Source organism: Alligator sinensis, unplaced genomic scaffold (assembly GCF_000455745.1).
Source record: "Alligator sinensis unplaced genomic scaffold, ASM45574v1 scaffold861_1, whole genome shotgun sequence".
NCBI lineage: Eukaryota > Metazoa > Chordata > Crocodylia > Alligatoridae > Alligator > Alligator sinensis.
The window spans coordinates 1,949,665-1,972,081 of NW_005842153.1; the positions used below are offsets into that span (position 1 = coordinate 1,949,665).

General features: G+C 41.1%; 1 protein-coding gene across 1 annotated transcript in view; it reads left to right on the forward strand.

The window, feature by feature from the left end:
• Positions 1–22,417, forward strand: part of ALPK1 (alpha kinase 1) — a 115,970-nt gene that overhangs the window by 7,371 nt on the left and 86,182 nt on the right. The window lies entirely within an intron of this gene.

The window sequence follows — 22,417 nt, forward strand, 5'->3', positions numbered from 1 at the left end:
AACTCTAACATGTCATCTCACCCAAATACTGCCCTATAAGAGTCCATACATGGGAAAAAGAGCACATGTGTTTAATTCTTAGAGGTTTACATGGTGACTGAGATGTTTACATAGTCTGGTGGTGGCAAATTGGCTGGGGGGGGTCACACCCAGAGAGTAATAATAGAGGTGTCGGTATTGACCTGGAAGGATGTGGATAGCGGGGTCCTGCAGCACTCGGTCCTTGGACCTGTACTCTTAAATGTCTTCATCAGTGACTTGGATGCGGGCGTGAAGTGTACTCTATCCAAGTTTGCGAATGATACTAAATTGTGGGGTGAAGTGCACACTCCAGAGGGTAGGGAATGACTGCAGGCAGACCTGGATGGTTTGGAAAAGTGGGCAGTATTCAATAGGATGCAGTACAACAAGGACAAATGTGCAGAGTGCTGCACCTCAGGCATAAAAATATCCAGCGCACCTGCTGGCTGGAAAATGACCCTCTCATCAGCACAGAAATGGAAAGGGATCTCGGAGTCATAGTGGACTCCAGGATGAACATGAGTCATCAATGTGATGAAATCCTCAGCAAAACTAACCGTACTTTATCATGCATCAGCAGATGCATGATAAAGAACCAGGGAAGTGATACTTCCCCTCTACACAGCATGGTCAGACTGCAGTTGGAGTACTGCATCCAGTTTTGGGCGCCGTACTTTAAGAAGGAAGTTGATAACCTTGAGAGGGTCCAAAAGAGGGCCACTTGTATGGTTAACAGTTTGCAGACCAAGCCCTATGAGGAGAGACTGAGGGACCTGGACCTCTTCAGCCTCCACAAGAGAAGGCTGAGAGGGGATCTTGTGGCTGCCTACAAATTAATTAGGGGAACACAACAAGGGCTCTGTTCACCAGGGTGCCTCTTGGGGTAACAAGGAACAATGGTCACAAACTGACAGAGAGCAGATTTAAGCTAGACATCAGGAAAAACTTCTTCACGGTAAGTGGCCAAAATTTGGAATGGGCTTCCAAGGAAGGTGGTGCTCTCCCCTACCTTGGGGGTCTTTAAGAGAAGGCTGGATAGGCATCTGGCTGGGGTCATCTGTCCCCTGCACTCTTTTCTGCCCAGGGCATGGGGTCGGACTCGATTATCTGTTGAGGTCCCTGCTGATCTTAGCATCTATATGAGTCTTCTCTCTGCAACAGTCTTACATTGGTGAAACTCTCCAGACTTCAGTAGAGAGACTCCAGACATACATGGTTATGAGAGAGAGGAGATTCAGGTTTATTAGGTTCATTCTTCAAAACTTCTGTTGTTAGTACAATAGTACATTCAGCTAGGTTATTAGAGTTCATTTCTTTCTCACAGTGACTTCCTTATTGGCACTGTAGTTTCAGTCTTGCCTTAGCCAAAAAGTTAGACCACAAGTGAATGCTAAGTGAAAATATTTAGAAAACTAGGCCATGTTGTCTCATGAAAAGGGTGCTGACCTTGGAGTCAGAGGCTCTGATTTCTGTTATCAGCTTGGCTTCCAATAGCTGTGCAATCATAGTCAAGTCTCTTCACCATTCTGTACTGCAGTTTCCCCCTCACGGAAAGCTGACAGGGAATGACTGAGGTCGTGGAAGGAAAGATTACTTGCAATCAGATGCCCTGAACTACACCTGGAATCCCAGAAGGACCTTCAAGAGGGGCTGATACAGATTGGTCAACAACAAGGCCCCTGTTAGGATTTCTGAGATATGCCTGATATTGAGTGATGATTTGCTGTGAAGACAGGACTACTGATATTGCTGGTTCAAAAATTAACCTGTCTGCTGACTCTTATTTTTACAAATAGCAATTCTGAAAAAGTATATGTTAGCATTGATCAAATTTTGTGACACGTGGACAACTACACACATGCATGCATGAGTGACTGGTGCCTCCTAAATCTGGGGGGGCGCCTGCAGAAGCTGCTGACAGCAGCGGCCCTGCCAGGGGGGGCACCGACCCTACCGACAGCATCAGTGTTGGCTATCGGGGGGAGCACCAGCCCCGTCGGGGGGAGCACGTGCACCCCTGTGTACTCCCTACCAGTCGCCTATGCATGCATACATAACATGCTTTTGTTATTTGGGCATATTCATCTGATCAGAGTCCTGCTCTGCCTGGTCTGTTGAGATCAACAAAAGATGCTTTTGTTTGTCCCAAAGCTTCCCAGTATACTGGAGAACATAAACAGATTCAATGCCACTAGTATTACAAGGATGCTGCCAGCCTATCCTAAAATGTACTTTCCCTAATGGAAGGTACATCCAGTATGGCATCCCTGAAACTCTACAATTTCAATAAAGGCAACACAAAGAGCTTAAAAATACTAATTGGCTGTGGGTGCATCTACATGTGCAATTAATGCAACTGAATATACTCTCAATTTGAGCTGGAGTAAACTAATCCCAACATCACCATCTACATGTGTGTTTAAGTGTAGTAATATACTGCGCTTCTGGATACCACTTGTATCTGACGGAGTACCTGGCAGTGCAGTAAATTAATCTACTGTGCTCTAATTGACATGCATGTGTAGATGATGATGGTTTCCTGAACAGCAAATTAGTCTGCTGCCCAATAAAGCATCTCATGTTGATGCGCCCTGTGAGAGTAAGTGCCATGAGCTTCTGCACAATCTAATCTTTTATTAAAAATAAAAAGATGCACTTAACAGTTACAAAGAGAACCTTCAAAAGTGAGCTGAATGTAAATTGAAGCAGTGCTGTTTCCTAAGTCCATGGAGAGCTATGGCCACATAAAATACCTTAAACTTTTACTTATTACACAAGATCAACAAATCTGGCAACCAGGATGCCCTATTGTATCTGGCATTGGCACCACCATGGAGGGAGTTTCTGACTATGCTGACTCTATCCTATTCCCACATACCACTGGAGCTGTCAGCACTTGAAAGACACCACATATTTCTTAAAGACAGAGCTACATAGACAAGCTTCCAAAAAATATGATATTAGCTACCCTAGCTGTCATATCTTTGTACTCCACCATTCCCTGTAAGGATGGACTACAAACCATAAAGAATAGTCTTCATGAACAAGGACATTGTTTCTGTTTCTGTCACACTCTCCTACTTTGTCCTCACACACAACTATTTCAGATTTGGAGAATCTCTATACCCACAAATGAATAGCACTGCTATGGGCACATGGATGCCCCCCACCCCCAATATGTCATATGTTTATAACAGACTTTGAAGACCATTTCCTATGTAGCTGCCCTCTCATCCCGCCGATTTATCTAAGGTACACTGATTACATTTTCATCATATGGACATATGAGAAGGAATCGCTAGCGAAATTTCACCAGGACTTTAACAACTTCCACCTTCCTTCCCCCCCCCCCCCAATCAAACTAATTCCAGAATACTCCAGCCAGAAAATTAATTTCCTAGATACCACAGTGAAGGTTTGCAATGGCAACATTGTCAGCACATTGTATTAGAAACCCATCAACTGCCACAGCTATCTTCACACCATCAGCTTTCATCCTAAGCACACCACACATATCTGCTCTGATTCCACTGATTGGGACAAAATGTAAGGATCTAGAACAGGGATTCCTGCAGTTACAATACAATCCCAAAACTGTAGCCACTCAAATCAACAAAGCCAGACTCAGACCTTGTTCTGATCTGCAGCAATACCAAGCCTGAGACCAGGACAATGGAATCCCTCCAGTGGTCACCTGTAGCCCCAGCTTGAACACCTTGGACACCTCATTAATAACCTTCAATTCCTCCTAGAAAAGGATGACCATCTTAAAATAACTGTGGCAGACAAACCTGTCCTGATTTACAGACAACCCTCCCCCCATGTCAAATGGCATCACTCAAGCAGCAAGCTCTATAACTCCCAGTTTCATTGAGGCACCAGGCCTTGCATCAGACTCAGGTGCAAGATGTCCCCCCCTCATCAATACAGACCCACATCATCATTAGACCAAATAACGTGGATTATAACATCTGAGGTTCATTCACCCTCACCTTTACCCACATCATATACACCACCATTTGCTTACAATGTCCCTCTGCAGTCTACAATGGACAGACAGGGCAATCCTCTGTGTAAGAATGAATGAACATCAATCTGACCTCAGCTTCAGAAAGATGCACAAAGGGCTCTGACTGAACACTTTAACCTCCCTGGACATTCCTTCACTGACTTCAGAGTATCTGTTTTTAAACAAGAAAACTTTAAAAGCAAATTCAAACAGGAAATTGCAGACAAGAAATCATCCACAAGATGGATTAAGTATGATCTAAACAAGGAGTATGGATTCTTGGCCTATTACCTGGATTAGCTTTGGTGATCCCGTTGTCTTTATGGGCTTATTACTTCTCCCAGTACTGCTCTGCCAACCCCCATTCTCCTCTTACTCCCTCCTTTCCTGACTTTTGTATTCAAATTACTCTCTCTATTTGACATACAAAAAACTAGAACTCTTGGTTCCAAAATGATACTTTTTATTAGACCAACTGGAAAATGGCAAGAAAATTGTCCTTTTCTGCAAGCTTTTGGGAATCAAAGTCCCTTCGTCAGGCTCTGGGAAAAGTGTAGATGGTACAAGATGGTAAAAAGTCCCCATAGGTCAGAAATAAACTTCATTTTTGCACAGAGGGAACTGAAGATGGAAGTCTGTCCCTCTGGGTCCATTAGAGTGTCTTTGTGAACTGTGTTGAGTAGCTCTTTGATGTGTTGATCAGGTAGAATTCCTTCCCTGAAGGTGTCAGATGGTAGGCAGGGAGGCAAAAAAGACTTCCATGTTGTTCTGCAATGAAGTTTAAAATCCAAAATCGGCTGAAATTCAGCATCTTCCATGTTTCAGGGGTGTACTTGGTAGCCGTGTTGGTCTGAAACAAAAAGACATACAAAAAACTAGAACTCTTGGTTCCAAAATGATACCTTTTATTAGACCAACTGGAAAATGGCAAGAAAATTGTCTTTTTCTGCAAGCTTTCGGGAACCTTGTACCATCTACACTTTTCCCAGAGCCTGAAGAAGGGACTTTGATCCCGAAAGCTTGCAGAAAAGGACAATTTTCTTGCCATTTTCCAGTTGGTCTAATAAAAGGTATCATTTTGGAACCAAGAGTTCTTGTTTTTTGTATGTCTTTTTGTCTCAGACCAACATGGCTACCAAGTACACTCTCTCTATTTGACACACTGCTCCGTGCAGGTCCTGTCACAACTACCAATGAATTAGTTTGGGCTCACAAAGCTAGTGCTATACAGCTCTGATTTCGTTAGTCTCTAAGCTACAAATCTACACTATCTCTCTTATCTCAAGGTAGCCATGATGGACAAACCTGTCCTGGCTTATAGAAAGCACCCCAACCTGAAATGGCATCTTTCAAGCAACAAGCTACCTAATTCCTAGTCTCACAAAGGCACTAGCCTTGCAATGGACCCAGATGCAAGCTGTGCCATATTATCACTGGACCAAATAAAACATCAAAGGTTCATTCACTTGCACATCTACCAATGCTACATATGCCATTACCTGCTTATAATGCCTGTTTGTTGTCTACATGGGACAAATGGGACAATCCCTACATGAAGGAATGAGGGGACTCTGATCTGACATCAAGTCCAAAAACACACAAAAGCTGCTGGCAGGATACTTTAAAACTTCCTAGCCATTCTTCAAAATATCTTTTCTTAAGTATTAGTCTCTGATTGATTTCCATCACAAACCCAATAAGCATCACCCCTCCATCAGACTATCTCTTGAATACTCCAGCACCAACATCTTCTTTTTAGACACTATGATCGATATCCAGAATGGTAAAATACAAACCACCATATACAAGAAACCCATGAACCAACATACATTTCTACACAGAACCAGCAATGACCCTAAACACACCAAGAAAGCTGTAATTTACAGTCAAGCCCTCTGATACCACCAGATTTGCAGTGAAGAGAATACTCACGATCACCACCTCGCAAATCTCAAATGGGCTTTCACCTGAGAAGAACATTCCTTCACATTTTTTTAAAGAGTCATCCGGATACCACATGAAGAATTGCTGCAGTACAAAAAGAAAATCTCCACAAATCACACACCATTATGACATATCACCCTTCCCTGGAACCTATACCAAAAATCCTCAAACAGTTGCACCCCATACTAGAAGAAGACCCAATTCTTAAAGAGATCTTTCCAGAACCACCCATCCTAGCCTTTAAATAAGAACGAGACCTTGCTAACCTCATCACCAGAAGCAAACTTCCTATGGTACAAACCACACTGAATGGATCCAGAACATGCCCAGATCAGAAATGTAAAACTTGCCAACACCTCTCCACTAGTCCCACAGAATTACATCCCACAAGAGAACCATCACCATTCCTGGATCTTACTTCTGCACCTTCAGAAACGTAACATCCAGTGCACTAAATGCCCTAATGGAAAATATATAGAAGAAACCAAACAACAATTATGTATCAAAATAAATGCACACTGAAAATCTAACAAAGACAAAAATATCCAATTACCCGTACTTTTCACAAGATAACCACTCTCTCTCCAATCTCTCCGTTCTAATTCTCAAAGGGAATTTACAAAACACCTGTTGTAGACAAGCCTACGAACTTGACATCATAGATCTACTGGATACAAAAAATCATGAACTAAATTTAGACATTGGATTTATGGCATATTATAACCTGCCTGCCATCTGAGAGCCCCAAGTAATCTCTCTACATTCTTTCACTGGGTCAACATCCCTCTTCTCCCTCCCCTCCCGCTCCCCGCCCCAATGCGTCTACCATGCATTTGCATTTCCACAGACCTGCATTTTTGCATATTGGCTTCTAATCTACCCAAGAGAGCACCCAAACCAACAGCATACTCTCCCCAATGCCGGAAGAAGGGTGTTTGTGCCCAAAAGCTTGCAAAGAACATTTTTTTCTAACTATTTAGTTGATCTAATAAAAGTTATCACATTTACCCAAAGAACCTTGTTGGCCTGTGTTTTTAAGTAGCAGAACTTAAAAGCCAACTTGAATGCAAAATTGCAAAACAAAAAATCATCCATAGAATGGATTATGTTAAGCGTGGCCTAAATAAGGACAATGGAGTTTTATAGCAGTACCTGGATTCACTTTTCTGACTCCTTCACTGACCCCTGCGTCCCTACAGGTTTATTTCCACCTTTTTTCCTCCCCTGCCTTTTGTATTCAGATCACTCTCTCTGTTTGATAGCCTGCTCTGTCCATATCCTTTCATAGCATCTAATGAAGTGAGCTCTTACACATCTGAGCTTATGCATTTGCAATTCAGTGCATCTCTACCTAGCCTTCTGTCTGACTTCAGACTAATATAGCTAACTACCTCTTTGCACAATAAAATGCATGATGTTTTAAAATCAAACAATACAAACATATAAGAGCATACAAAGCTTATTACTTTAATTTTGTCTCATACTTTTATTATATGTACTTCTTTATTTCTAAAGTGATGTGCAAATCCATATCTATCCACATGCAAACGGCAACAAATAAACACCCATTAAAGTGCTCTAGGCACTTTTCACAACACTTCAAGTAAGTGCAGCAGTACAGAAGCAAACAGGTTTTTATTCCCTTCCCTCTAACTTTGGAATTCCTTCACCCTCACACTTGCTTTTTCTCTCTCTCTCTTTCTCTCAATGACACCCAAACCCACATTTTCATATCTCTGGACAAAAAGATAAACTTTGCAGCATACCCTGAAAGTCAACAAACCTGTGCTATTTCAGATCATAGGTCACATTAGTTTTCCATTTTGGTCTTAAATACTCTTCTAATATATGTTTCAGGGGTGTACTTGGTAGCCGTGTTGGTCTGAGACAAAAAGACAAGCAAAAAACTAGAACTCTTGGTTCCAAAATGATACCTTTTGGATATTAGAATGATACCTTTTGGATAGTTGGTCTAATAAAAGGTATCATTTTGGAACCAAGAGTTCTAGTTTTTTGTATGTCTTCTAACACATAGAGCTCATACAGTTAGGTTAGACTTAAAATTCAAGATTTTTGTTATTTTATATTTCAAGGAGATGATGAGAAAAATGCTGTATGATGCTGGTTACCAATGTAGAAATATCAAAGTATTTTCCTGCCTAATTTGAATGTTTATCTTATCCAGTGTTATTGTTTATCTTCTAATGTATTAGACATGTCTAAGGAAGAACAAGTAGTGTTATAGTGTTTTATTAACTTGGGTTCAGCTATGTAACCTGATAACTAATATACATATCAAATAGGGCTCTATGCTGCTAGGTACTGAATGCTTCAGTCATGCTTAATTGTTAACATGTGATAATTGAGTTCTTCTTTTCGAGTAATCCAAAAATGTCATCCTTTTCTTTAAAAATCTGAAGACCATTTAGTCCTTGACAGCTCATTTCATATTGGGGAAAATTTACTGCCTGTTCTCTCAAACTAGGAAAAAAGGAAGAAATGTTGCCCTGTATATAAAGACATAGTATGAAATGGAAGGTAGGCCTGTTAAAAGCTGCTAGGTAAAGATCAGAGGGGAGAGCAGCAGAGGGGTATGTCCTGGGCCTATCTTGACCAAGGGGCTAGACTAGATAACTTTGTAAGGTCCCCTCCAGTCCTAATTTCCTGTGAACTAGGATGGATGTATTTTTAATTTATACTTCCCTGGAAGTCATCTGAAAATACAAGTTGTAGGTGTCTACCCCTAAGGGAGAATTCTGGATTTTGGATCCCAAGTGAATGGATGTTCCTAAACACCAGAGGGGGGCTAGATACCTGCCATACCCATAACCTCTGGCTAATTTTATGCAGCTCCTCACTCAGCGTGTGGATTTTCAGATCATCCCATGCATTGTAGTGCCCTGCTAACTCAGGGCTGTAGATTTCCCTGTAGAAGCCAGGCCCCTAAAAGTCAGGATTTGTAATGCTCAGTATCTCAATGCCTAATTTCCCTTTTGGATCCAGCCCTTAGTATCTGCATCCCATTTCTCATCTGTAAAATGGTTATGATATTACTGACCTACCTCAGAAGGATGTTGCAGAGATAAAAATCGATTAATGGTTCAGATACAATGGGACCCACATAACAATCTAAATAGACTGATGTTTTTATTCTGCATAAAAATACTTCATTATTTTTTGTAATTCTGCTAAGTTCTTGACCATAGTATTTTGCAGTAATGGATTTGCACAAGTTGATTATGTGTTGCATGAAAAAGGTTTTCCTTTTATGAATTTGAAATGTGTTGCCCTTTGATTTAATTAAGTTTTGCAACCAATAGTCTCATGAGAAGGACAACAAAAAAACCTATGCCTGCAATGATTAAAGACATGTAATGTTATATGGAGCTGAATAATGTTTTGAAAACATTTTCAACTGCTAAAAAGCAAACCACTTGCACTTTTACTCTTTCAATGAACTTATCTTTATCTTAAAATCTATATAACCCAGCTTAGATGTCTGTTTTGCTAGAAGTATTTGTACTTCAGCACTTAAGGCTCTTTTTCTCATTGTATATACAACTTTTTCTACAGACAGTGTACATTAGGAACACAACTGAAGCTAAGCCACATATGACTGGCTTTCCCCCCTTTTTTTTTTTTTTTTGGGGGGGTGGGGGGGAGGCTAAAGATGTTTTGTACCTTGCTTTTTCAGAAGAAGCCAGTGCTGAAAATCAACAACAAAACAGTTATAGAGCTTTAAAATATTTTCAATATTTCTTGAAACCTGGGCCTAACAATTACTTCCTTAAAAGATTCTGTCACAGTGCATGCTTGTATTTGCAGTTTTTTCCACTAACAACAGATTTGCTACTTCTTTTTCGGGCACCATACTTTAAGAAGAAGGTGGATAGCCTTGAGAGGGTCCAGAGGAGGGCCATTCATTTGTTTAAGGGTTTATAGGCCAGGCCCTATGGGGACAGACTGAGGGACCTGGACCTCTTCAGCCTTCGCAAGAGAAGGCTGAGAGGTGATCTTGTGGCTGCCTACAGATTCATTAGGGGAACACAACAGAGCATCTCTGAGCCCTTGCTCACCACAGTGTCTCTTGGGGAAACAAGGAACAATGGTCACAAACTGACAGAGAGCAGATTTAAGCTAGATATCAGGAAAAACTTCTTCACGGTAAGGGTGGCCAAAATTTGGAATGGGCTTCCAAGGAAGGTGGTGCTCTCCCCTACCTTGGGGGTCTTTAAGAGAAGGTTAGATAGGCACCTGGCTCATCCCTGCCCTGGGCAGGGGGTCAGACTCGATTATCTGTTGAAGTCCCTTCCGACCCTAGCATCTATGACTCTATGATTTAAACTTGTCTAAAGAGCAGGCCTAGTTAGTTATGTTAGTCTGAAGTCAGGCAGAAGACAGGGTAGAGATGCACCTTACAGGCTAACTGAATCTGAGATGCATGTACTTTCATGAGCAACGGCTCACTTCATCATATGCTATGAAAGGGCAACTTTAATGAAGAGAGCACGGAATCATAGCCAGGGGAACACAGATAAACTAAGCCTTCTTCTTCATCCTATTCTAAGTGTGTTGCATTCATTTCTTTAGTAAAGAATCAGCATTATCTGTGTGGGTACCTTATGGCGGCGGGGGCTCAACCTACAGCCTGCAGGCCACATCCAGCCCACAGACCCATGTTATCTGACTGGAGGGACTCCCCATGGATCCAAGAATTTGGTGGTTAGGGACCAGCAGTAACAACTGCCACTCCCCTGCTGCCATATTTCTGGACCCAGGGCAGCCCTGAGGACTGAATAACATGTCCCTGTATGCTATATTTGGCACACAGGGGCTGGTGGAGGGAGCGTAGCCCAATCCCAGCACGTAGGGACAGGCAAAATAGGTGCACCCCAACACCAGTGCCCTCGACCAGGCAGAGGAAGTGCAGGACTGATTGAGGGGCACAGGACCCACAGAAGTGGCACAGGGCCCAATCTAGATATGTGGGAAGGGGGGAGGCAGTGCAGGGCCCAATCATGGTGAGTCGGCATGAGACCTGATCCTGACACCTGGGGCCTGATCTGGCCCATTGACCAGTCCCACACCATTCACCTAGCTCATGGGGTGAACAGGTAATGCCACCACTGATATAGCTGAAAACATTTGATAATTCTCACTGCAATGAGTTCCACAGAAGTCCACTGAGTGTAAGGAGATAATGATGGGACTGGGTGCTTTAGGCCCTTACTATCTAGATTTGTGTATATCTGTATACTTGTGAGTACAGATGATACTAATAAATAAGATATTAGCTGCATCTGTGACTATACATTGTATAAATTCATCTCTTGTTACCATGAAAGATACATGCATCCTATGTAGAAAGTGAGATCAATCTCACTTTCTAGAACTTGATCCAATTCTAGTCTGGTATAGGAAATCATTTAAAAAATAACTTGTATGCCACTTTTATATTTGGAGATGTCTTCTTGCAGGAGGCTTGAAATCATGGGTCATGACCCCAAAAAGGGTCACAAGAATATATGAAAGGGTCTCAAACAACCTTTAAAAATGAATCAACAAACTTTAAAAATGGATTCTCCTTCCAAGGAGAAAAACCGGGGAAATGGTGGCTTTTCCCTTGCGGACTGGCAGAGTTCCAGCCTGCAAGGGTCTGCTTGGGGTCCCCCATGTCTCCCACATCCCCCCCTGCCTCCTACATTCACCCCTGCCCCACACACTGGGGGGCTGGGGCCTGGGGGCAGGGGGTAGCTGGTTGGGAGTAAGGGACACTGGGTTGGGATTGGCCTTTGATGCTTATAAATGGGTCCTGGTACAAAAAAAGTTGAGAGCCACTGGACTAGATGATCCCTGAAGTCCTTTCCACTCCATTGATTCTTTAATTTCTACTCAAATATCTAGGCTTTATGCATGTTGTCAACTACAGGACAGTTAAGCCCTTTCAGCCAGTAGGTGGCAATGTTGCATTAGACGTATGTGTTACAGGAGCCCTAGTAACTAATCAAGTCGTTGATTTGTTGTTCTTTAAAGGAGTTTATTGATAATTAAAGTCCTGTGAACACATGAGCTAGAAACTATTTATGCACAAGAGTACCTTTATGAATGTAACCATCTAATCTTTCTAAGACTAATAATATGAGTACTAATTAATACTTGATACTGAGAGCATCCTAATAGCCTATTATCCTAATGGTGCCTAAACGAGTTCTTCTTGATGGAAAAGTTTGGGTGTGTGATTGGCAAGAATAGCTTTTTCTGGCAAGATGGATTTATCTCCATCACTCTTGTTGCACTGAGTTCAGTGAGACTTCTCATGCACGTGCTTGCAGAATCCACATCTAAAGTACTGGATTGACACCTCTGAGAGGTGAGGATGAGATTTTCTTAGGCACAAAAGGGAATAAGCTGCATAACATTTCTTTGTGTCCTTGTCTTTGTCTCCTTCTCCAAAGCCTTTAGTGTATCCAGAGGACAGGAGAGTAGCAGCATGATCAGATCCTCTGTCACTGTCCCGTAGCCCTGGTGTTGATTCAGGTTGGAATTTGGCAACTGCAAGAGCTGTAAACCTACCTATTGCAATACATTAAGTGAATGCCTAGGAGTGATGCCAGTGACGGCTGGTTATAACCCACTGGGGCAAGGCAATAAAAACCTACTATCAATCTGTATTCAGTCACTGGCATTGCAACTCTATTAGCATTAGGATTAGTATGCTACAGCTACCAAAGTGTCTGGGTGCTATATAGTAATTAAGCAGGCAGTGATCCTTACCCTAATGAGACCATGATCAAAATATGACAAGATTTATAGCTGCTTTGGAATGAAGGGGGGAAGGAAGGAAGGAAGGAAGAGAGATGCAGGGGCAGGAGGATAAATTTGCTGAAAGTGTATCAGTTCTCAGTGGGAAACAGAATTTGCAGAACAGCTCTAAAACCTGAAGAAAGCAGCGCAACTCAGTAACTCTTTCCTTGGTTCACTTCCATTTCTAGTTCCCCTTTTCTTTGCTCAGAGGACAGAGGATTCTTTCCTTTCACTCTAATGCTGCCCTGGTATCTAAATCAGCTCTTCTTGATGGAGAACTGTTTCTGGCAACATGGTTTTCCCCCCTCCCCACCGCACACACCATTATGCCCTCCTTATCCTCTCTTTTTTTCTGCTTCTCTCTCCTGATCTGCCTGCAATCCAACTCTGGGCCCACCTTGTTTCTCTTCCCTCCTGGACTTCCCTATGCTCCTCTTTATTTCTCTCCTTTCTCCTCCCTGCCTCACTCCTGCTTTCTCTACCCCCTTGCTCCCTTCATTTGCTATGTCTTGCTCCCCTGCTGTTCTGGGTTTGTTGATCTCGATTCTCTTAGCCCTGTCTGTCATTTCCATGCCATCCTTTGCCCCTGCCATTGTCCACTCCTTTGCTGTTGCTTGATACCCCTTCTTTTACTCCCACCCTAGATCACCTCAATCCTTTTCCTTTTCGTTTCTCCCCTCTGCCTTTCTGATTCTCTTCTCACCTGCTCACTCTCCCTGAAAAGACCTTGTGTGACAAGTGAAACCACGCTGAGCTGGTGCAGCAGGCCATTCAATGAACACATAGCTGGGGGCTATGAACCAGAAGGGGATAATTGAATGTGCTGTTAATCTTGATATGGCAGCAGAAGCTGACCCTCCAACCACAGGCTTGTACCCAGGTGTGAACCCCTCCACAGACCTCATAGCTCTGCCCCAATTCTGGATACACAGTCAGAGCTACTCCTGAACTGGTCTCTGGCAACAGAGAGGGAAATGAACCACAGGCCATGGCATGGGGTTGACTCCATGGCAAGAGAGCTAGAGGGTTCTGCCACAGAAAAAGGACTCTTGCATCACTTTGACCTGGAGGAAGGTGCCCTCTCCAGAGGAGAGAGAGTAGAACAGCTCCTATGCAAACTCCACCAGTCTTTTCACTGGACTTGCCAGTAAGGTGCCGATGGTTCCAGTGCTCCTTAAATAAATGTTAAATACATCATACAGCAAGTATCTGTCTAAAACACACTGTCTCTTCTTTTCTACCTAGTCACAAGCAGTAGGGCCGTTTATTCCATTTTTGTTTCTGAGCTGCCATCTAGATAGACAGCTTATAGTGAGTGCCATTACAGACCTGGCGTTTACTTCACAAGAAACATAATGTAATTGGGTAATCTTCCTATTTTGAAACAGTCCCATAAAACTGCATAGAGAATGGCAACCTTTCCACAGAGCTTTAAACCAACAGAGGTCTAAACATGTATTTCTGTTTTTTATGAAGGACTTTTAGAAAAACACCAAGTAGCATGAGTCTTGTGAGCAAACAGGGAGAATGGGCAAAATTTGAACACCACCGTGAACAATCTTCCATAAAATTATGCTTGCAGAATGAATTCTCTATGTATGCAACTATACAAGTAAATCAGTTAATTAGTTAATTTTAAAAGAGGTCTTCAAGAAATGTTATGCCCTGTGAAAATCCTTATTTTTGTTCCAAATGATCTTAATTAAGTTACTGCCTGCGCAAAAATTTGCAAATAAGTGACTCTTAGGTAAATCTGGTGCAATAGCAAGTTTACCAAAAACAGCATTCAAGATTTACAGCCATTTTCAGTTGTTCAGTGGAGGATGAAGAATGATGTTCACCTTCCTTAATGGTTGCCTTTACCTCTCATTCCTCATGCAAGAGGATGAGGCCATCCTGATCTTATCAAAGATGGAGCTAGGAAACTTTAACTTATTTACCAGCTGAAGCAGCTGCTACAATGGCAGACCAGTCCAACTTCTGGCACACACTACTGTAATGGAAAGACTATTGGCATCATTTATCTATCCTCCTCCCCTCTGGCCCACTGACAATTTAGCCTAGAATGATTCAGGGTCAATGGAATTAAACTCTGAAAAATCAGAACCTATACTGCACAGTTAGAAACATGGCTGATAAACAATGGAGAAGACTGTGTGTGAATACAGGGCATTTAACAACTGTGCCAGGGAGAGCAATTGCTAGTTAGCAAGTCAGCTACTCTGTGTAACTGGCTTGATAAATCAGGAAAAGATTCCTAGAGCCGCCTCTCCTGGCACATTACTTCTTTCTCAAGTAGATCATGGTTCTCTTTGAGAAAAGTAGAATGATATCCTGGTGCTATGGGACTGGGCTTTGTCAGTTATGACTGGTTTATCACAAAACTAGAAAGAAAATAATATTAGCAGGACCAAACCAGGACAAGGAGGCACTTCTGTGTAGCTCTTGATAGACCCCTTCTAGCTGAGTAGCATTTTGAGGGAAGGAAGCCTCATGTATGCAGCCTGCAGAGCAGAAAAGGGTTACTGTGGTTCAGAGTTTTGTGAGTACGAAGTTCAAGTGAATGAAGGAAGAATAATAAGGAAAATGCCAGAGTGACCCCTATAGAAGAACAGCTGCTAAAAATCTCTCCCATTGTTTAAAATTGAGCATAAATCATTCTTAAAATCTGATTGAGCCCGGAGAGAAATAAGAGAAAGGCTTCCATTTTCACCCATTTTCTTTATGAAAGCAGGAACCAAGGGTTCCAAAGCATTATGGAGAGTACAAGTTTTTGAGAAGGAATTTCTAATGGATTTCAGTAAAAGCTAGTAATCTCTGATCACAGTGTACAGCTATTGTGATGAGTTACTATGCACTGAATTCTTGGCTGTAATTGTTTTCCTTAACTCACAGCTATACAGTAAAGGAGTTCTTTTGCATTTTCTCTGTAAAACATCAAAGTAGGTTTCTGTTTGGTGGTTAGCCCCAGTGGAGATATACTTATCTACATAAACTGTGGATCTCCCCTACACAGCCCAAATGAGGGTAGGGACAGACAAAGCAATTAGACCTATTTAAAAGAGGGGGATTTACCACACATTCAACTGTTACTCTGCAACTGTCTTGTGTCTGCTCTATCCTACAGTAAGTGGAAGTTAAACTGCAATAATTTATTTTGAAATGAAACAGGGTGTAACTTATTATGGGTCAGCTTGCACTTACCATGGGGTAGGGCAGGCAAACAAAGCATGTGCAGCTTAGTGCACAGTAAAGCCTTTCTCCTCCTTTTAAAGTGGTATAATTGTTTTCCCTATTGCTATCCTGAGACCACCTCAAAGTATGTATCGGGAAAGCTGATTTACACCAGCTGAAGATTTGACACGATATTTTTAGGGAATCTAAATACTGTAACTTAGGCATTAGAATTAAAGCCAAACTGAAGAGGAAACATTAAATGTATGCCAAAGGTTTTATTCAGTTTGAGAAAAGCCCTCCCAAAATTTCACTTAAATCAATATTTTCTTAATCAGAGAACTCAGAGACATTTTTGTTTATACATGAAGAGACAAACTTAATTCCTGTTTTCAAAAAAGTGCTAATCCCTATAAAATGGGCTGTAAATTAGTGGTGAAAAATAAATTATAAGAAGCTGTCCCTAACTCCCCACAGGCAAAGAATTTGGATGGCTTAAGTGACCATAAAGGGAAGCTGAAATATTGTAGGCTCAGTCATATTGTATTCATTCAGAGGTGTTTACATGCATTATCTGTGTGCATTCAGGAGCTCTACCACTCATATGGAGATGTTTAGACCTTTTATCCTTTTAGAATGATGCACCATGAGTCTTTCACACATTAATCTTGAAAGCTGTTATGTCTTCTCAGCCCGTGATCACAGCAGATCTCATGAGCTGAACAAGATTTAACCTACTCAGCACTTGGCTGGGAGATGCCTATTATGTTGTAGGAAGTGGCACTGATAATTCATTGTAGGGTATAGTTTTCCCCATGTAAGTAAAAAAGAAATTCTTCAGGCTCTATGGGTGACTGGAGGTTCCACCTTTCAAATGAAAAATAAAACTGAAGATTTGACCATCAGAGAAAGCATTGGAATCAGTGGATTATGACCCATCACATAATGGGGTATTAACCTTTGTAACCCTTCTGACCAGATATGACCATTAAGACCCTATGGCACTCTTTGCAAAAGTTAGGATATTAGTTTTGGTGTCACAGTCAGATTACACTTTAGGAAATTATGTCTGCCTAGCTAAAATCTTCCTGCACCTCCAACTAGATACAGTGCTCATATCCAGTACTTACTCTAAAGAGCTGTGCAACATACCTATGAATAGCTTGCACATTCCAGAGAGGGTTGTATCACAGTGGTATATTAAATGGTCTTTCTGCAGAATTTGTCAATAGTGGGTTACTTCGAATACCATACTGGACATAGAATTGATGCAAGGTAGCAAATTAAGGGAAGGGGTTTTTTTTAAATCACATTAAAAAAATTCTTCTGCCCCCTGAAGGCAATGCATTGGGTGTAAAGGAGTGTGTGCAATATTCAAAGGTCTGATGTAAGTCAGTTTGCTGAAAGAAGAAAAATAATCAACTTACGAGTTTTGGAACAGGCCTGTTTAAATACCGCACATATACTCCTTTGAATTCACTGGGTGATGACTTATGTGTTTTCTTCCTTCCAAATATATAGCAGTGACGCTAAATAAGTTATAGGTTAACAATATTTGGGGTGAAATCCTGGCAGTACTGAAATCAATGGAACTTCAGACATTCACTTGACTGGAGCCAGAATTCTGGTCTCATTAGAGTCTCACTGATGTAAGTACTTTTTAAAAAGGAATCAATCTCAATGTATACCTGTGGAACATAGAATAAGACCTCCAAGTTGCCTCTGAAATTAAGGAAGGTGATCAAACAAAGAAGAATACATTTAAAAATTGAAGTTATCATAAGCCCTAAGAGTAATAAACAATTTCCTCTGTGATATATTTCAAGAACAACAGCAAAGATTGTTGATTTTCTCTTTATCTTTGTTGCATTATGTTTGTTATGCCCACATGATAACATAGCTTGTGCACCTGAGTGTAACCTTGGGCACTGGACAGCAGGAGTAGGGGTCACAAGTGCTGGAGACCCGGGGCAGAGGAGGAATGCCAATTGTCAGAGAGTGAGGGTGCAGAGTCCTGCAGGATGCTGCTGGCTTCCCCTCTAAACTGGCTCCTGGGGTTAGTGCCTCATTCATCCTGCCCTAGGGCGCATCTACACATTCATTAGTGCACTTTTGCTCATGTGCACTAAATTTAGTACCTCCATGGTGAAGTACTAGAAAAAAGGTGCAGTAGCCTATTTTAATGCCCATTAGCAAAAGTGCACTTTTTTGTGATGCTTTAATGCACATTAAAAAGGCTAATGCACATTAAAGCACATTTGTAGACACATCCCTAGTCACACTACTGTTGTTCAGGCTGACAATTCCACTATCACAACTATAAAAGAGCTAAATGAAATGCACTGAGGGTCTGCCCCTGTGAGAGGAAGCCTGTGCCAGAGTCGAATTACCTCCTTTTCCTGAACAGACACCTGTGGGATAGCCAGCAGAAGAGTGACAAAATTGTCCTGGCCAGCAGTTACCTGTGGCGACTGTTGCACAGTAAATCTGACTGGGGTGATACAATCCTGCCAGTTACACTCAGCAGTAGGCATTGATCATAAAGCTTGTTTGGTGGATCAGTCTGCCACCACTCACATTTTACAGCTGCCAGAGGACTTAATCCAAATACCACTCCAGTAAGAAAGGGCTTTGGATCAGATCTACAGAAAGGGATATAGGAAGAAAAAAGAGGCAGAAGAAATTATGGGAGATATAGATGACAGCACATAGGATTGGATATAAAAAGGGAGAAAGAAGGATGGAGTGGGAGGAGAATGAAGGAGGGAAAGCTACATGGTTCAAAAAACTGTAGTATTCCACATCCCCTTCACACTCAGGAATATACTGGCCATCACTCTTTAAAATGGGACTGTCAACATTTTCCTATGGGAAATCATGCTGTAAGATCATGTGTTTATCCCAAAAAGCTGATCCATCTTTATAAACTGGAAACTTTTCAGAAGTTTGTTTCCCAGTAACAGCTCCATTTGAATAACTGCTTGTTCATAGATGTAAAGACAAGGTATATCTTATATTTGAAGCTACTTACACTTGCTTGCTAGACTTACCATACATACGGCACTGAGCAGAAATGAAGACAGACAAGCATCTCCTTCCTATTGTGTATAGCCTGACCTTATTTTGGGGGGAGGGAGGTTCTGTCCCTTTATAAAAATTCTTCATCATGAAAACAGTAGGATTTCACAACACAGGGAGCATTGGTTTATGGGTTTGTGTATAGCCTCACAAGGGAACACTGTTCAATAGCCTTCAAAGTGATTCAGTCATGGCATAACTGTGGCTGCGGCCACATGTAATATAGCCTGTAGCTCTTTAAAGAGGATTAGCCTTAAGATCAGGAGGAGCATTCATCGCTGGATTTCATTTAAAGTAGAATATGCTAATGAAATGGAAATGTCTACAGCAAACATTGCATAATATTGTAAACCCTCAAAATTGAGCTTTGTATCTTGATAGCTCTACTGGAAGGCAGACTTCTTTACTTCATTATTATTTTAGAGACAAAGTAAAGTATTTGTTGTTACAACAATATATAGTTAGTAAATTAAGTTTCAGTTTGTACCCTTATCAGCTTACCAAAGGCCAACAACAGTAACAAATGTCGCAAGATAACTGTATAAATAATATTGGATGTATTAATAATTGTATGACATTCCAGTAGGGAAAAATCCATGTTTTCAGCTAAGATCTATTTAGGTCTATAGATGCAAAAAGTTTCTGGCATATATTTAATGATACTCCAGGTTTAGAACCCCATTTCTTCCTTCCTGCTGTACATAAACCTCAGTGTAGTTTTGTAAAATACCATGGGCTAGATCCTATTTTGATATAGTTCAGATTTAAGCCAGTTCTTTCAGTTGCTATGGATTTTACCTTATGCTATAATGAATATTCTATTTCATAAAGAAGAATTTCATAAAAAAATAAGAGGCAGTTTTCAAAAGGAGCTGACAATTTTGGCTGTTCAAACTGAAATGTTTTAAAGGGGTTTGATTTGCAGAAAGTCTAGCCCTTTTCTCTCAAGGTGGCCAGTGAAAAAAATCATTAGTTGCTTTTGAAAGTGTTGACCAAGTCATGTATAAAACAGGGGGACCCATTTCTGCTGTAGAAAATATCAATATAGCAAACATGTTCGCAGGTCTGATTTAACTGAAATATATTTTTAGTCCATTTGTAACTTCCACAAGAGTGAAATCAGGATGTGGGTGAAACAGACCATGGGTCTGGCCTTGAAACCCTTGCACATGCACATAGTTGGCATCACATTAGTAATCCTCTTGAAATCAGCTAGACTACTCACACGAGTACGCTAGGCTTCACGTGAGTTTGGGTTGCCTAAGTCCAGGTTAGCAGCTTATGCTTTCAGTACTTGTGCAGTACATTTCAACAAATGCTTCTTACAAAATATAAAAAGATACGCATAATATTCCCTTATGGGCCATTTAGCTTGTGTATATTTGCTCATGGAGACTTCAAGTGTTCTATAGACTTTATCCCAACTGACAGGCAAACAAAAGTCCACAAGACGACTTTGAGGAGAGGTTTCCTCTGGCTTGATTTCCAAAGCGTGAGGTTTCATTAGTTACTAGCATTTCACTACGTGCGGCTCCATAGCTAAGGATTTTGTTGGTTTTTTGTTGGTTGTTTTTTCATATTGCAGTTTTGAAGGGTTTGTCTCTGTAGACACGGAGGAATGGTGATACATATTCATGAAAGAAAGTCTTTCCAAGCCCTGTTAACATTGACAAAGACTTAGCTGTTTCACACAGCAAGCTGACTGGAATTGTGTGTGGGGGGCTGCCTGGCCAGATTAGTGCAAACAGCAAGCTTATTTCTCGAGTCGTTAGGCCTTGCCTTCCTAACAATTTCCCCAATTGTCATTTTGACAAGGCTGTCATTAGGTGATGGCTTCTTTTGGCCATTTTCAGATGAAGATAATTTCCTTAACTTCCATTTTATTTGACAACAAGTAGTTTGGAAGAGAAAGGAAGTGCTTCAGTAGTTTATGGATTAGGGGTTTGTCACTTCAAAGGCATCTTTGATCTAAAAATATGTGCTGTACCAAATTCATTATGTCTTTTTTAAGAGCTTTTTAATTTATTGATCTGTCTCTCAGTCATTTCTTTTTCTGCATTCATTAATGTTACATGAGATAGCAATGTTGAGGGGGAAAGAGCCAAAATTGGCACTTCTCAAGTCATTTCAAGAGCAAAACAACAGGTGCTTTTGTTCACCAAGTACCGACTCCTTTACAGTTCAGCTTTTAACCAAAGATCCCTTCTGCTATTACTATCCTGTGCTATGGCGGAGGTATCAGTTGAGGGTGGAGGAGTTCAAAGTTTGGGAATTGCAGGGCTGTTTAGGCAAGAAATGGAAATATTAAAAACCCCATGTTTCAGAAGGAATAGTTCCTAATATGTTTCACATACACTTATCAAGCATGATCACATGGCCTATGAATAGCACTATAAAGCAATGACTGCTTAGCAAGCAAGCACTTGCCTTATACACAAGCATAACCTGACATCTGTTAAGATCACACCCCTGAAGGTTGTCCAATAGGAGCAGGAAAACCCTTCTGAAATAACTGGGGGTTTGTGTTTGTTTTTTAAACAAATTGAAACTTCAGTTTCTGCTGCAGCATCCTCTCATAGATATCCTTTCAGTATGTAAAGTGGGCAATTTCCCTACTGCTACCTAGCAAAGGTCTGGGCTAGGTGACTATATTTCACCAAAAACACTATGCCACTCCCCTAAAAAATCCTTGCAAGCAGCCTCTTTTGGTTCCTATGGACCATACAAATAACTTGTCAATAAAAGAAATTAGTATAAAATGAGACGAGTCTATCACCATGACATTTATGGTCCATTTCAGAAAGGATTCCTAGCAAGATAAGCATATGCTTATGTGCTTTTCTTAATAGAGGACATAAGGCCTGATCTTAGCAGGTGTTTAGCACCCACAGCTCCATTGAAGATCACTGGGAATTCTGGGGCCTTGATACCTCCCAGCTTCAATCTCTTTTTCCATAGTATGCTTTATTTTGTGGATGATTAACTGAAAACATATTGGAATAAATTTAGAACTGCAGGGATTATTTATGATTAGGAAGACAGGGGTGTGTCTACATGTGCATTAATGTGCCTTTTCTAATGCACATTAAATTTAGTACCTCCAATGTGAGGTACTAAATTAACATGGTAGCGCATTTGTACACTTTTTAGTGACACTTAATGTGCAGTAGACTTTTACTGTGCATTAGTGTAATGTCACAGTTTTTTACGTGACACTTTAATATGCAATAAAATAGTTTACTATGCATTAAAGTGCACATGTGGACACACCAAGGGAGAAATAAAGGCAATTATTTGTAATTCCCATCCCTAACTCTCAAGGAAAATGTGGAAGGACAATACATGCAGGAAAGCAATGGAATCTGAATGGTCTCCATATTTTTAAAA